Below are 13,134 nucleotides of genomic sequence, written 5' to 3'. Positions count from 1 at the left end.
CCAGATTCTCAGGTCTGTGTGCTGACACTCCCGGCCAGGGCTTCTGACATATTTTTAATAGAGAAAAATACTGTATCAACACATTTGTTAATGGTTATTTAGTTCCTATTTGGGTCTAGGAACTATATATCAATGATGACATAAGAACAAGATTTTGTATTTGTTTTGTGTTTTGTCTTGTTTTAATGTAAGGGAATGTAAAAGTACAAAGTCTTAGCTTATGTTTTAAACTAACACAAGACTATCTTAAATTCTGAGAACTATGACAGTGCTATCCCTAGATTTCCGAAGGCAGTACATGCTACATACAGAAAGATGATTTGTGACAAAAAACTTATATCTATAGCTATTTCAACCTAACTTTTACAATTTTGATCAAATGGGATTTTTCAATAGCATTTTCTAAAGTGTATTCTAAAGTATAGTACTTTTCTTCATAACTGAGTCAACAGTAGTTCCTAATGGAATGAATAAAATGAAGCAGGACTTCAGAGAATCTTTAACATGCTGATATAATATGAATAAAGAAGGTCATTTACTGTGGGGCACTTCTCATATTCATTTTACTTATTTAATGATTTATGTCTCTATTTTTATGGTTTCTGTCTTTTGCTAAAGTTCTCAGAGTTCATCAAGCATCCTTCTAACCAGTGTTTTGAACTCTGCATCTGGTAATTGTTTGCCTCCATTTTGTGTGTCTTTTTCTGGAGGTTTGTTCTTTGATTTGAGACATGTTCTTTGTGTCCTCATTGTGTCTGTCTCCCTGCGTCTGTTTCTCTGTGTAGGTAGAGCTGCTGCGCCTCCCGGTCCTGGTAGAGTGGCCTTGTGCAGTAGAGGTGCAGTAGGCCCAGTGGCCAGCCTCCCGGATAACCTGAGCTGGGTGCGCCAGCTGCACTCTCACCCCCGGGTGCACTGTGCACCCTCCTGTTGTAGTTGAGCTTTGATTGCTGTCAATGGAAGGGACCCACCCATAGGCCAATGTGCTGTGCAGGGGCCAACCCCAGGGAGCAGGACTCACTTCACTGGGGCTCTGGTGCCTGCGGAGTCCTGTGGAGGCGGGCGGGGGCGGGGGGTGGCATGCGTTGGTGCAGTCTGAAGCTGTCCACCAGGTGAGCTGGCTCTGGGGCCTCCTGAGGTGGAAGCCAAGATTAGTGCTGCCTGTCCCCTGCCAGGGGCCACCCAGTATGAGCTAAGAGTGATCTGCAGATGGCTGCTACTTGTGCTGGGCTTGGAGGTGCCCAGGTGGGGCCAAGTTTAGAATCAAGGCCGGATGCTGCTAGTGCCGGACCTGAGCCAGTTAGCAAGAGGTATGAGGCATGCCCAGGCCAGATGCTGCTCGTTTGCAGTTTGTGAACCTTGGAGAGATTTTAGGAAATTCTCTAGCATGAGTCAAGGCAGGCGGTTTATATGGAAAAGGCACTAGTAGTGGCTTGGGTGGGCCCGCAAGTTGGATAGGTTGCGGTTTGTCCCTGGCCCTGAGTTTCAGGGAATCACCAGGGACAGGTGAACAGTGTGAGCCAGGTTGGTGGAGACTCAGATATGGCTCACACCTGTCCCTGTAGGGGAGGGGCCAGCAACAGAATAATTGCCTCTGCCAACACTTCTGTCTGGGAGAAAGCTGTCCCTTTAGTTCTGGCCCTGATGCCAGACAATTCAGTTCCTCCCCATGTGTCTCTGGTGCCTTTTGACCTGCTACCTTCAATGCTGGCGCTCAGGATGAGTAAGTCCATGTGTGGGCCCTTTAAGAGGAACACCTGGGACTCCACAGCTGGCCGACTCGCTGGGTCACAATCCCCACTGGTTTTTACAGCCAGAAGTTATGGGGACTTCTTTTTCTGGCACTGGAGCCCTGGGCTGGGGGACCTGGGGGGACCTGGTGTGGGGCTGGGACCCTGGCCCCTCGGGGGGACATTCACAGCCAAGATAGCCTCCTGATTTTTAACTGCACCTGTGCGTGTAGGACCAGCTGGTTGTGAGTCTTCCTCTTACCAGGCTCGTTGTGTCTTCTTTTTAAAAAAATTTCACCCGAGGATATCTTTCCATTTATTTTCAGACAGTGGGAGGGAGGGAGAGAGAGAGAAACATCAGTCAACTTGTTGCCGCCCTCACAACCCGACCAGGGCTGGGGCCCCCGACTCTTTGGTCCCCAGGCCGATGCTCTAACCAGTGAGCCAAACCAGCCAGGGCTCGATGTGTCGTCTTTAATTCCCTAATTGTAGGATATTTAATTCAGATTGGCATATTATGTTACACCTTTTCTCTTGCTTTGTGATTGCTTTTGGGGAATAATTTTTATAATCTGAAATGTGTTGCTTTTCACTTTCTGTTTATGGTACCTTTAGTATGAATTTGTATTTTCTTTTCTTTTTTTCCTCACCCGAGGACATTTTTGCATTTATCTTCAGACAGAGTGAGAGGGAGAGAGGGAGGAAGAGAGAAACATTGATGTGAGAGAGAGACATTGACTGGTTGCCACCCACATGACCCCAACCAGGGCCGGGGACAAACTGCAACCCAGGTACGTGCCCTTAGCGGGAACCCAACCTAGGACTCTCTGGTCCGTGGGCCGACGCTCTAACTGCTGAGCCAAATGGCCAGGGCTTATTTTCTGTTAATTGTGGAATATCTTATATTTTCCTAGGCCAGCTGTAGGGCTTTGAAACACCTGCTAGGGCTCAAGCTGAAATGGCCCCTGCAGGTGTGGGGGGAAAAAATCTCAAAAAATATATTTAAAAATTCAAAATAAAAATGAATATTAAAACAGGAAGATGTGACATGAGAGCTGAATGAATTCAGGAACAAAATTGAAGATAAAGAAAAAAAATCTATGAAATAAAGACTAGATTGGATGACATCCAAGAAATAACAGCTTCGACTGATAATATAATAAGGGACATATGCAAAAGTTAAAACAGACAAAATAAAAATGAAATGGAAAAAGGTAAAAAGGATCAGCAAGAAAGTGAAGGAAAAAATATTTTTACTCAAAGACATTAGTACAAAAATAACAATATGAGCAAAAATATAAACATAGAACATATAAAATGCATATTTTATATATATTAAATATTATGTAATATTAAAATATTAAGGTAGACATACAAAAATATAAGAACATAAAAAGAAATGTAATAAATATATAATACACAGTAAATCTTACTTAATATAATATGCAATAATCGCATCAATAAATATAAACTGGCCCAGCCAGTGTGGCTCAGTGGATTGAATGTTGTCCCATGCACCAAGAGGTCATTGGTTAGATTCCCGGTCAGGGCACATGCCTGGGTTGCAGGCTCGATCCCCAGTAACGGGTGTGCAGAAAGCAACTGATCAATGCTGATGTTTCTCTCTCATCAATATTTCTATCTATCTCTCCCCTTCCTCTCTCTATATCAATAAAAAATATATTTAAAAATAAAAAAATAAAAATGAACTTACTGCTGGTCTAGGAAAATATAAGATATTCCACAATTAACAGAAAATGAAGTAAAAATTCATCCTACAATTACTGTAAAAGGAAACAGAAAGTGAAAAGCAACACGTTTCAGATGATAAAAATTATTCTCCCAAAACAACCACAAAGCAAGAGAAAAACTAACAATATGCCCGCAGTAACAGTTGTATGTAGAAAAAGATGTTTGATGGCTTGTTAGATTTCTGAACTCCCGAGTGCCCTCTCCTGTTGGAATGGTGAAGTGCAGGTTCTTTACTGTTTACCTTTGGGGGCACAGAAGAGAGAGGATAATAATGTCTTACGATGTTTAGATTTTCTTTTGTTTCTGTAGAACCTTTCATTTCTACCACTTATTTCCTTCTTCTCCCTCACCCTCTAAGTCCATGGGAACCCTTCTTTTTCAAAACCATGCACCTTTCCATGTCTTTCCCACCTTCCAGAGAACGGGTACAATTTCCAATTCTGATTGCATGCACTTTCTTTTTGTTGTTATTTTTTTTACATTTTTTTTTCTTTATTGATTTTTAGAGAGAGAAGGAAGAAGGAGAGATAGAAACATCAATGAGAGAGAGCATCAGTTGGCTGCCTCCAGCATGCCCCACACTGGGGATTTGGCCCACAACCTGGGCATGTGCCCTGACCGGGAGTCAAACCAGCAACATCTTGGTGCAGGGTCGACACTCAACACTGAGCCACACTGGCTGGGCTGCATACACTTTCAAGACCCTTTCTCTCAATTCACCATAGACAGGACTCTGAACACCCAGATGTAAGGTTTATTCTCAGCATCCCTGCCCTCAGGGTGGGACTGCATCTTTTGGAAAACGATCATATCTGTATTGCACAGTTCAAGTGTCCACTGGCTGCTGGCGGGAGCTCCACAGGGGTCTGCTGGTGTCTGAACGCTTGTTGTCCTAGTTACATGTGAATGGAAGTATTGCTCTGTTTCAGTCATGCTGTAGGCATGGGTTCTTGGTGGCTCTCTTCAGTGTCTCTGATCTGTGTGCAATTCATAAGACATATGGAGATTCTGATTTAGGTGGCCCCGTTCTTCTGTGGGATTCCAAAATCAGATCATTTTATTTTATATTCATTTATTGTTAAGCAGATCTTCCTTTTTTGAGCTGGAAATTCCTTCCTGATAGTTTCCACATATCAGTCCTAACTGTGTCTTCTGAGACAACATCAAGTAAATAAAATTTCTCTTTGTGTTCTAACAAAAGCTGCTTCCCAGCACATACAATCTTCTTTTGTCTGCAATAATCATGTATCTATCCTTCAACCATCACTTCGGGGGCGGAGCCTCAAGCCACCCTGCCTCCACCTGATCACTCTTCATCCAAGATGCTAACGGAGCAGGACCATGGATCTCTGTACTGTATTTACCAATAGAACTTGACCTTATTGCCATTGGAAGAAGCTCACAATAGCAATTCAAAAGCTCACTCTTACAACAAGTACTTGGGCTTATGTAAAGAAATAAAGGCAAATACAATGACTTAGGTAAAGAAATAAAGGAAAGTTGAAAATTGGAACAAAACATGTTTTGTATTTTGCTTTCCACAAAGGACAATCAATCGTCTTACCCACAAATGACGAGTTTGTTCTGACTGGAAGACAGTTAATGTGTCTGAATGTTTCTATCCAAATGTAGGAAGTAGAATGTAGAACAGCCTGAATAAATATGATTACTTATGAATTTCTTAATTAGGAGTCTAGCGCTGAAAAGGGGCTGCTGGTGAATTAAGAGTACTGCTTTGATTGTTCTCATTTATGTGGTGCCGACACGTACGCCTTTTGATGTAATGACACAAGCGAACCCTAATTTCATCATGGAGCACAGCGTACTTAGAGGATTCATATAAGACGACGGTAGAAAGTGGGGAAGTTGGATGGAGCACTGAATAGTGAGTAGGTAGAGTGAGCCTAGGATTGGGAAGAATTTTCTCACCAACTTTGGTGGTGGTGTTGGTGGACACCAAATAGGGAAGGAGGGCAGAAGCTGAAGGATGCCTTGTCTTTATGTGACTCCCACCTCCACTTCCATGGGGTCTCGAGGTTTGGGTACAGAAGGAAATACAAAGGTAAACCTAGAGGATAAAGTATAAACAAAAAAATGTGGAGTAACTTACCAGTTCGGGGCTATAGGAACAAAATAGTAACACAGAGGTAAATTCCACCACCGAGTACTTCACAAATTGGGATAATAATGTGGACACTCCCTTATACTTTTGCATACTTTTCCAGTTTACCTACCACATTCCTCCTATTATCTCATTAAACGTTTACAGAAACTAGATGCGCAGTGTGAGACTCATCCAGATTAAGTGACTTGTCCATAGACACCCGGGAGTCTGTGGCGGAGCCATGGCCACACCCACGTGTTTGACAGCCCCTGGGACACGTGAGCCAGGCCAGTGCAGTGTAGTCCGTGAGTCTCCATACTCAGTACTTCCGGACTGCAGACTTGTGGCTTTGTAGTATCAGACTAGGCTAATCAGAAATTTAAGTATGTGCAACACACAGACACACAGGAACACGCTTACGTGCACAGCCCTCCACATGGGCACATTTGTGTGTGCAATGCAGGTACCCACACCCATGCACATAAATACCGGAGAAGTGTTTATTAACCATGCTGCCTGCTCCCACTAAAATGTAACCTCTGGATGCGTAAGGATTGTAGTTTCTTTTATTCATTGCCAAATCTCCAATGCCCCCAAAAGTCACTGGTACATGGTGGGTGATCAGTTATTATTTTTTACTTGATTTTTTTTTTTAAATCCTCACCAGAGGACACTTCTGCATTCATCTTCAGATAGAGAGGGAGGGAGAGAGGAGGAAGAGAGAGATAGAAACATCGATGTGAGTGAGACATATCGACTTGCTACCACCACATGACCCCAACCGGGGTCAGGGACAAACTGCAACCGAGGTTCGTGTCCTTAGTGGGAACCGAACCCGGGTCTCTCTGGACCGCAGGCCGACGCTCTAACCACCGAGCCAAACCGGCTAGGGCAATCTTCTCATTTTTAAACTTTATTTTGCTTTCATAGATTCAAACATAGTTGAGGGAGGCAAAATTAAACTACTTGATTAAAAAAAAATAATTTAAAAGAGTATTTAAAATGTGTTATTAGCCTTACTTTAAAATAGTCCATTTAAAATGTTTTGGAGAGTGAAAACTTCATGAGATGCTGTTAGTATATATTTTTTGAATATGAGAGCTGGGAGCAGTAGAAACATATTCTGTGATGAGTATTATGCAAACCCCCCCACCCCCTTCCTTTCTAGTTCACGGGCATGTAACAGGCGGTGTGAATCTAGGCCGAGGCGCCTAGTCCTCGGAGCCGCAGAACCACTCTCCTCAAAGCCCGGCCCCTGCACATACACTGAGTCATGTAATCAAGCCGCATCCACCTCTAACCAGTCCCTGTTCTCGCAACGCCGGTCAAGGCTTAGCTACCTGGATACCGGCTGGTGGCCTGTTCTCAATACTGCATATAATAGAAACATTAGTAAACCACTGTTGCCTTCTTTTAATGTACTTAAGAAGACAGGATGTTTGTTTTTATTTGACGCACTTCATAATCATGTACTGTGATGAATATGTTTGTCTGAATGAGGGAGGGATGTACAAAGAGCCACATCAGAGGTTAATGTCAGTGAATTAAATTCGTAAACATTTCCAGCTGAAAGTGAAAACAGACACTAACTCGGCAGGAAAGTGATAGATCCGTGTGTGTGTCTTGTGTATGTTTGTGTTTCTTCACTTCTAGAGAAATTCTAGAGAAAATGGGCGAAGCTACATTGTTTAGACAAAACAGAGTTTGCAAATTTGCAGAACGTTTGGTGTCTGAAAGGGTTTGAGACATTCCGTGCTGCTCTCCCCAGAGTAGAAAGCCACCCCAGGGAACGTACCAACATCTGGTCCTCAAGGCACACAGAGCAGACAATTCAGAGAGGAAGTAGGCGGAAGAGGTGAATACCTTCTGCCAGCGTCCTGCCATGAAGCCTCTTCGTGGTGTGTGCTCCTGCTTATGGGTAGTTTTGCTGACTCCAAAGTCCATGCTTACTATTTATACTGTATTCTAACTTTGATATCATGCCGAACATAAAAGGATTCCTACTTGCCCGGCCAGTGTGGCTCAGTGGATTGAGTGTTGTCCCATAGACTGAGAGGTCCGGGTTCGATTCCGGGTCAGGGCATATGCCCAGGTTTTGGGCTCAGTCCCCAGTAGGGGGCATGCAGGAGGCAGCCTATCAATGTTTCTCTCTCACACTGATGTGTCTCTCTCTCCCTTCCTTTCTCTCTTAAAAAAAAAAAAATCAATAAAACATGTAAATATATATATATATATCAAACTCCTTTTAAAAAAATAATTCCTACTTAATGGGTCTGAAAGGAAAAATAGCATTTCGATCATAATGTACAGACCACATAGACTGAAAACAAAACATAATAACAAAGATTTATGTTTCTAGCCAAGATGGAGGGTAAATTCAGAGTGATAAGATTTGCTTTCCTGTCTAAACAACAAAAACTGGATAAAGTACATGAAACAACAGTTTTCAAGACCTGAATATTAGGCAGTGAAGGGTAGTGATTCCCCTACTACATGAACAAGTGAGATGAAACCTAAGATTACCCCAGCTTACTGCCTGCAGATATCCCAGGCCACAGGGAGAGAGAGCCCAGACAGCCTGGTGCTGTCCCTGCGTTGAGAAGACAGATCTGGGACTCTGAGGCCACAGAAGCCACAGTCCACAGAGCAGAGCATCACGGAGGAGAGAGCTTGCAGTGTCCTCCGCGAGTTGTCACCTGAGTGCTGATCATTGTATGGGGCGAGGAAACTGCTTGAGGCTGGAGAAAGGACATGGCTTACAGAAGTCACCAGCCAAAGGGGGAAACCTCCTGAATGTTGGATGGAGTACTCAGAAATGTTTGCCTCACCAGAAACAGAATCAACCCTACCCTAAATGCTGCTCTGGTTCCTCCTAACGACACTTATAAGCAAGACCAAAATGGATCAATGTTTTTAAGTAACTTAATAGCATCCCAGAATAAAGCTCAAGAATTTCAAATGTATAGGAATGTAAAAATATACAGCATCCAACAAAATAAAATCCATAATGTCTAGCATCCAATAAAAAATTATCAACATGGAAAGAAGCAAGGTACTGTGATCCATACGGAGGAAAAAAAATAATCAAAATTAATTTAGACCAGCCAGAGTTGCTTAGTGGGTTGAGTGTCTTCCCATGCACTGAAAATATTGCCAATTTAATTCCTTATCAGGGCACAAATCTGGATCGTAGGTTTGATTCCCAGTGGTAGCCAATTGATAGTTTTCTCAGGTTGATGTTTCTCTCTCTCTCTTTCTCTTTCTCTTCCTCTCTCCCTTTCTCTCTCTAAGCATGTCTTCAGGTGAGGGTTAGAAAAAACACAATTATCCCTGGCTGGCTTTGCTCAGTGGTTAGAGCGTCAGCCCGTGGATCAATGAGTCATGGGTTTGATTCTGGTCAGGGACATGTATATTGGTTGTGGTTTGTCCACAGCCCGGGTTGGGGTTGTGTGGGAGGCAACCAGTTGATGTATCTCTCTCACATTGGTGTTTCTCTCTCCATCCTCCCACTCTATCTGAAGAAAAATGAAAAAATATCCTCAGATGAGGATTAAAAAAACCACAACTAATCCAGATGTGATACAGAAGATAGAATTAGTAAACCAGGACAATAAACAATTACTACAACTATATTCCCCATGTTCAAGAAGCTGAAGTAAATGTACATGTTAAAGACACAGGATTTTTTTTTTTTTTTTATCCTCACCCGAGGACATTTTTTCATTTTTTGTTCAGATAGAGTAGGCAGGAGAGAGAGAGGAAGAGAGAGAGAGAGAGATAAACATTGACGTGACAGGGACACATCGAGTGGCTGCCACCCGCACGACCAACCAGGGCCAGGGGCAAACCGCAGCCGAGGTACGCGCCCTTAGCGGGAACTGAACCCGGGTCTCTCTGGACCACAGGCCGACGCTCTAACTGTTGAACCAAACTGTCCAGGGCAAGACAGAGGATGTTTAAAAGACCCAAATTAGATTGCCAGGGATGAAAACTACAATGCATGAAATTAAAAATATACTGGGTTGGGTTCATGATAGAGTAGACATTGCAGAAGAAATGATTATTGAACTTGAAGACATGGCAATCAGAACTTTACAACTAAAACATGGAAAAATAATTAAAAAAAACACCTCCAGTCTGGCTGGTGTGGGTCAGTGGTTGAGCATTGACCCATGCACCTAGAGGTCACTGGTTTGATTCCCGGTCAGGACACATGCCCAGGTATTGGGCCTGATCCCCAGTGAGGGGCATAGAGGAGGCAGCCAGTCAATGTTCTCTGTCATCAATGTTTCTATCTCTCCCTCTCACTTCTGTTCTCTAAAATCAATTAAGGGAGGAAAAAAAACACCCCCAAAAAGCACTAGTGAGTATTTTATATTTCTTTATAAGTGCTGGTCTACTTGAAATTAGATGAATCCTTTCAGTTTTTGCCTGCTTCCAAATGTCTTTATTTTGACTTTATTTTTAAAGGACATTTGTACTGGATATAGAATTTTAGATTAACAGTTTTTCTTTAATTACTTTAAAGATGCCATTCCACTGCTCATCCCTTTAATGTATTTCTGATAAGTCAGCCATTATTCTCATCATTAGACCTTGTATGTAATATTTCTTTTATTTTTTTGATCTCAAGATTTATTTTTACTCTTTAGATTTTAGCAGCATGACTATGATATGTGTAAATGTGGTTTTCTTTATATTTACTCTTTTTGAGTTTTACTGAACTTCTTGCGTCTCTGGGTAGCTATTTTTCATCAATTTTGGAAAATTGTCAGTTATTATCTCTTCCAATATTTCTTCTGCTCTATTCTTTTTTCTTGTTCTGGGACTCCAGCTATATAAATAAAAGCCTATTTGATATTGTTTCACAGTTATTGAATGTTCTGACCCCCCCTCCTCTTTACAATGATTTTCTCTTTGTGTTTTAATTTGGAAAATTTCTATTGTCTTTAAATTCACAGATAAGCTCATCAAAATAATTCTTTATCTTTTAATTTTCATTTTTAGGGTTACCATCTGGCTCCTTGTTATAGTTTTTACGTTTATGCTAACATTTTCTATCTGTTCACACATGCCATTTCCCTTTTCCATGAGATTTCTTAATATATTTACCATTATTATTATTAAGTCCTCTTTGCTAATTCTAACTCTTGGATCATTTTTGGATCTAACTGTTTCCTCTCCTGAGACTAAGTCAGATTTTTTTTTTTATTCCATGTTTCATCTTTTTGTTTGGTGGTTTGATACTAATAATAGAACAATGGAAACTGAGGCAGATAATATTTACACCTAGAAACAGGCACATCCCTTCTGTCAGGCCACTAATGTGAAGAGATGAGTCAATCTAGTTCATAATTGAGTAGGACCTGGACTGACTGTTTCTTTAGTTAGATTGTTTTCACTGCAGGCTTCAAGTAATCTGTGCAAGGGATCAGAATTTTCTTTTTAGGTGACTTGAGTCCCTGGAGTATTGTTTTTATTTTCTTTCCTTTTTAAAAATAAATGTTTGTTTTTTATTCCTGAGGATATGTTTCCATTTATTATCAGATAGAGTGGGAGGGAGGGAGGGAGAGAGAGACAGAGAGAAACATTGACGTGATAGAGCCCATCTGACTGGTTGCCTCCTGCATGACCCAACCAGGGCTGGGGAGGACCCACAGCAGAGGTACGTGCCCTTAGCGGGAACCGAACCCGGGTCTCTCTGGACCGCAGGCCGACGCTCCAACCGCTGAGCCAAACTGGCCAGGGCTCTGGGTTTTAATTCATTGGATATTTCTTCCTTATTCTTAGGTCTCTGATGAATTTCTAATAAACAGATTTTATAGGTTATCTGGCTTGTTAACTGTTATGGTAGAAATTACATTCTCCTGTGACTGTCTATATTCTAAGCAGAAACTGACACATGACAGTTTACATACAAATGGTTATTTTTATTATACACACACACACATTACAGTTATTGACAAAAAACTTTTCTGGAATTCCTCTTTCAGAATTCTTAAAATCATTCATCATCTTCTGAATACCTTCAGTAGAAGAAAGTCTTGTTCCAAAAATCACATCTGGCTTTAAAATAAGAATAACATTTAAAATTAAGTTTGTAGCCCAGCCCGTATGGCTTAGTGGTTGACCACGAGGTCACGGGTTCGATTCCTGGTCAGGGCACATGTCCAGGTTGTGGGCCAGATCCCCAGTGGGGGGCATGCAGGAGGCAGCCAATTGATGTTCTCTCTCATCAATGTTTCCATCTCTCCCTCTTCTCTCTCTAAAATCAATAAAGAAAAAAAATTTTTTAAAAAGGAGTTGCTGAAAACTTTAAAAAATAAATAAATAAAATTAAGTTTGTAAATAATATTGATGATGCAATGTAGTAATGTTTTTACCGAAAAATGTAATTATAAAATAATTAGACTGCTTTTTGAATACTTCTTTTAAATATATTTCAAAGGCAGTTTTATACAAGCAGTTCAAAACTGGTTTTGAGTGATTGCAGCATCATTAAAATAAGAAAAATGGCCCTGGCCGGTTTGGCTCAGCGGTTAGAGCGTCCGCCTGCGGTCCGGAGAGACCCGGGTTCGGTTCCCGCTAAGGGCATGTACCTCGGTTGCGGTTTGTCCCCGGCCCTGGTTGGTCGTGCGGGTGGGCAGCCACTCGATGTGTCCCTTTCACATCGATGTTTCCCTCTCTCTCTCTCTTCCTCTCTCTCCCTCCCACACTGTCTGTACAAAAAAATGGAAAAATGTCCTCGGATGAGGATTAAAAAAAAAAAAAAAAAAAAAAAGAAAAATGTTTCTTATTATGGCTGCTCAGTTGTACAATAGTAATCTAAACCAAATATATGGGAACATATAATTTAAAAGTCCATTTTCATTACTCACATATTTAGCCTTGAACACCTGGTTTTAAAATTGCTTAAAAATATTTCATATTTTAGTATATGTAGATAATGAAATATAGTTGCTAATATGTACTCTACCACTTTGTGGGTGTTTTTTGTTTGTTTTGGTAAATGTAAACATAGATTGATTTTTTTTTTCTTAGCATACTTGAAAACATATCAGAGTCATATCTACCTAGTTTACAACTGACAGTAATTTCAAATGGAGTGCTTTAGAAGGAAGACAGATACATTTCATTTAGGAAATGAAAGTGGAAGTTTTTGCAAAAATCCGGTACCACAGAAAAGTGTTCTTTGTGGAATCCGATGTGGCACAGCTCTACCAGCAGAGGGCAGCACTGTGAGGGAAATCAGAAGTCACTAGGAACCCTTCTGAATTTCTCATGCACCAGAGAGCCTGGTTCAAGTGTTGAGAAACATTTATGTTAACTGAATTTTAAACAGTTATGACATGATGGGATACTTTCTTTTGAGGCTGAGTATTTTGACTGTCCGATTTTTTCCCCTTCACCTACCAATACTTAAGGATATGTAACAATAATGACTTAGACTGCAAACTTTCTGCCTTCTGTGTAAGACACAATTTCTTTTAATGGTTGAAACGGACTTCTTTGGAATGTTTTCAAAGCATTCTCATGTTTTCAAAATGTCAG

This window comes from Molossus molossus, unplaced genomic scaffold (assembly GCF_014108415.1).
Source record: "Molossus molossus isolate mMolMol1 unplaced genomic scaffold, mMolMol1.p scaffold_m16_p_3, whole genome shotgun sequence".
Lineage (NCBI taxonomy): Eukaryota > Metazoa > Chordata > Mammalia > Chiroptera > Molossidae > Molossus > Molossus molossus.
This window is presented reverse-complemented; position numbering follows the sequence as displayed.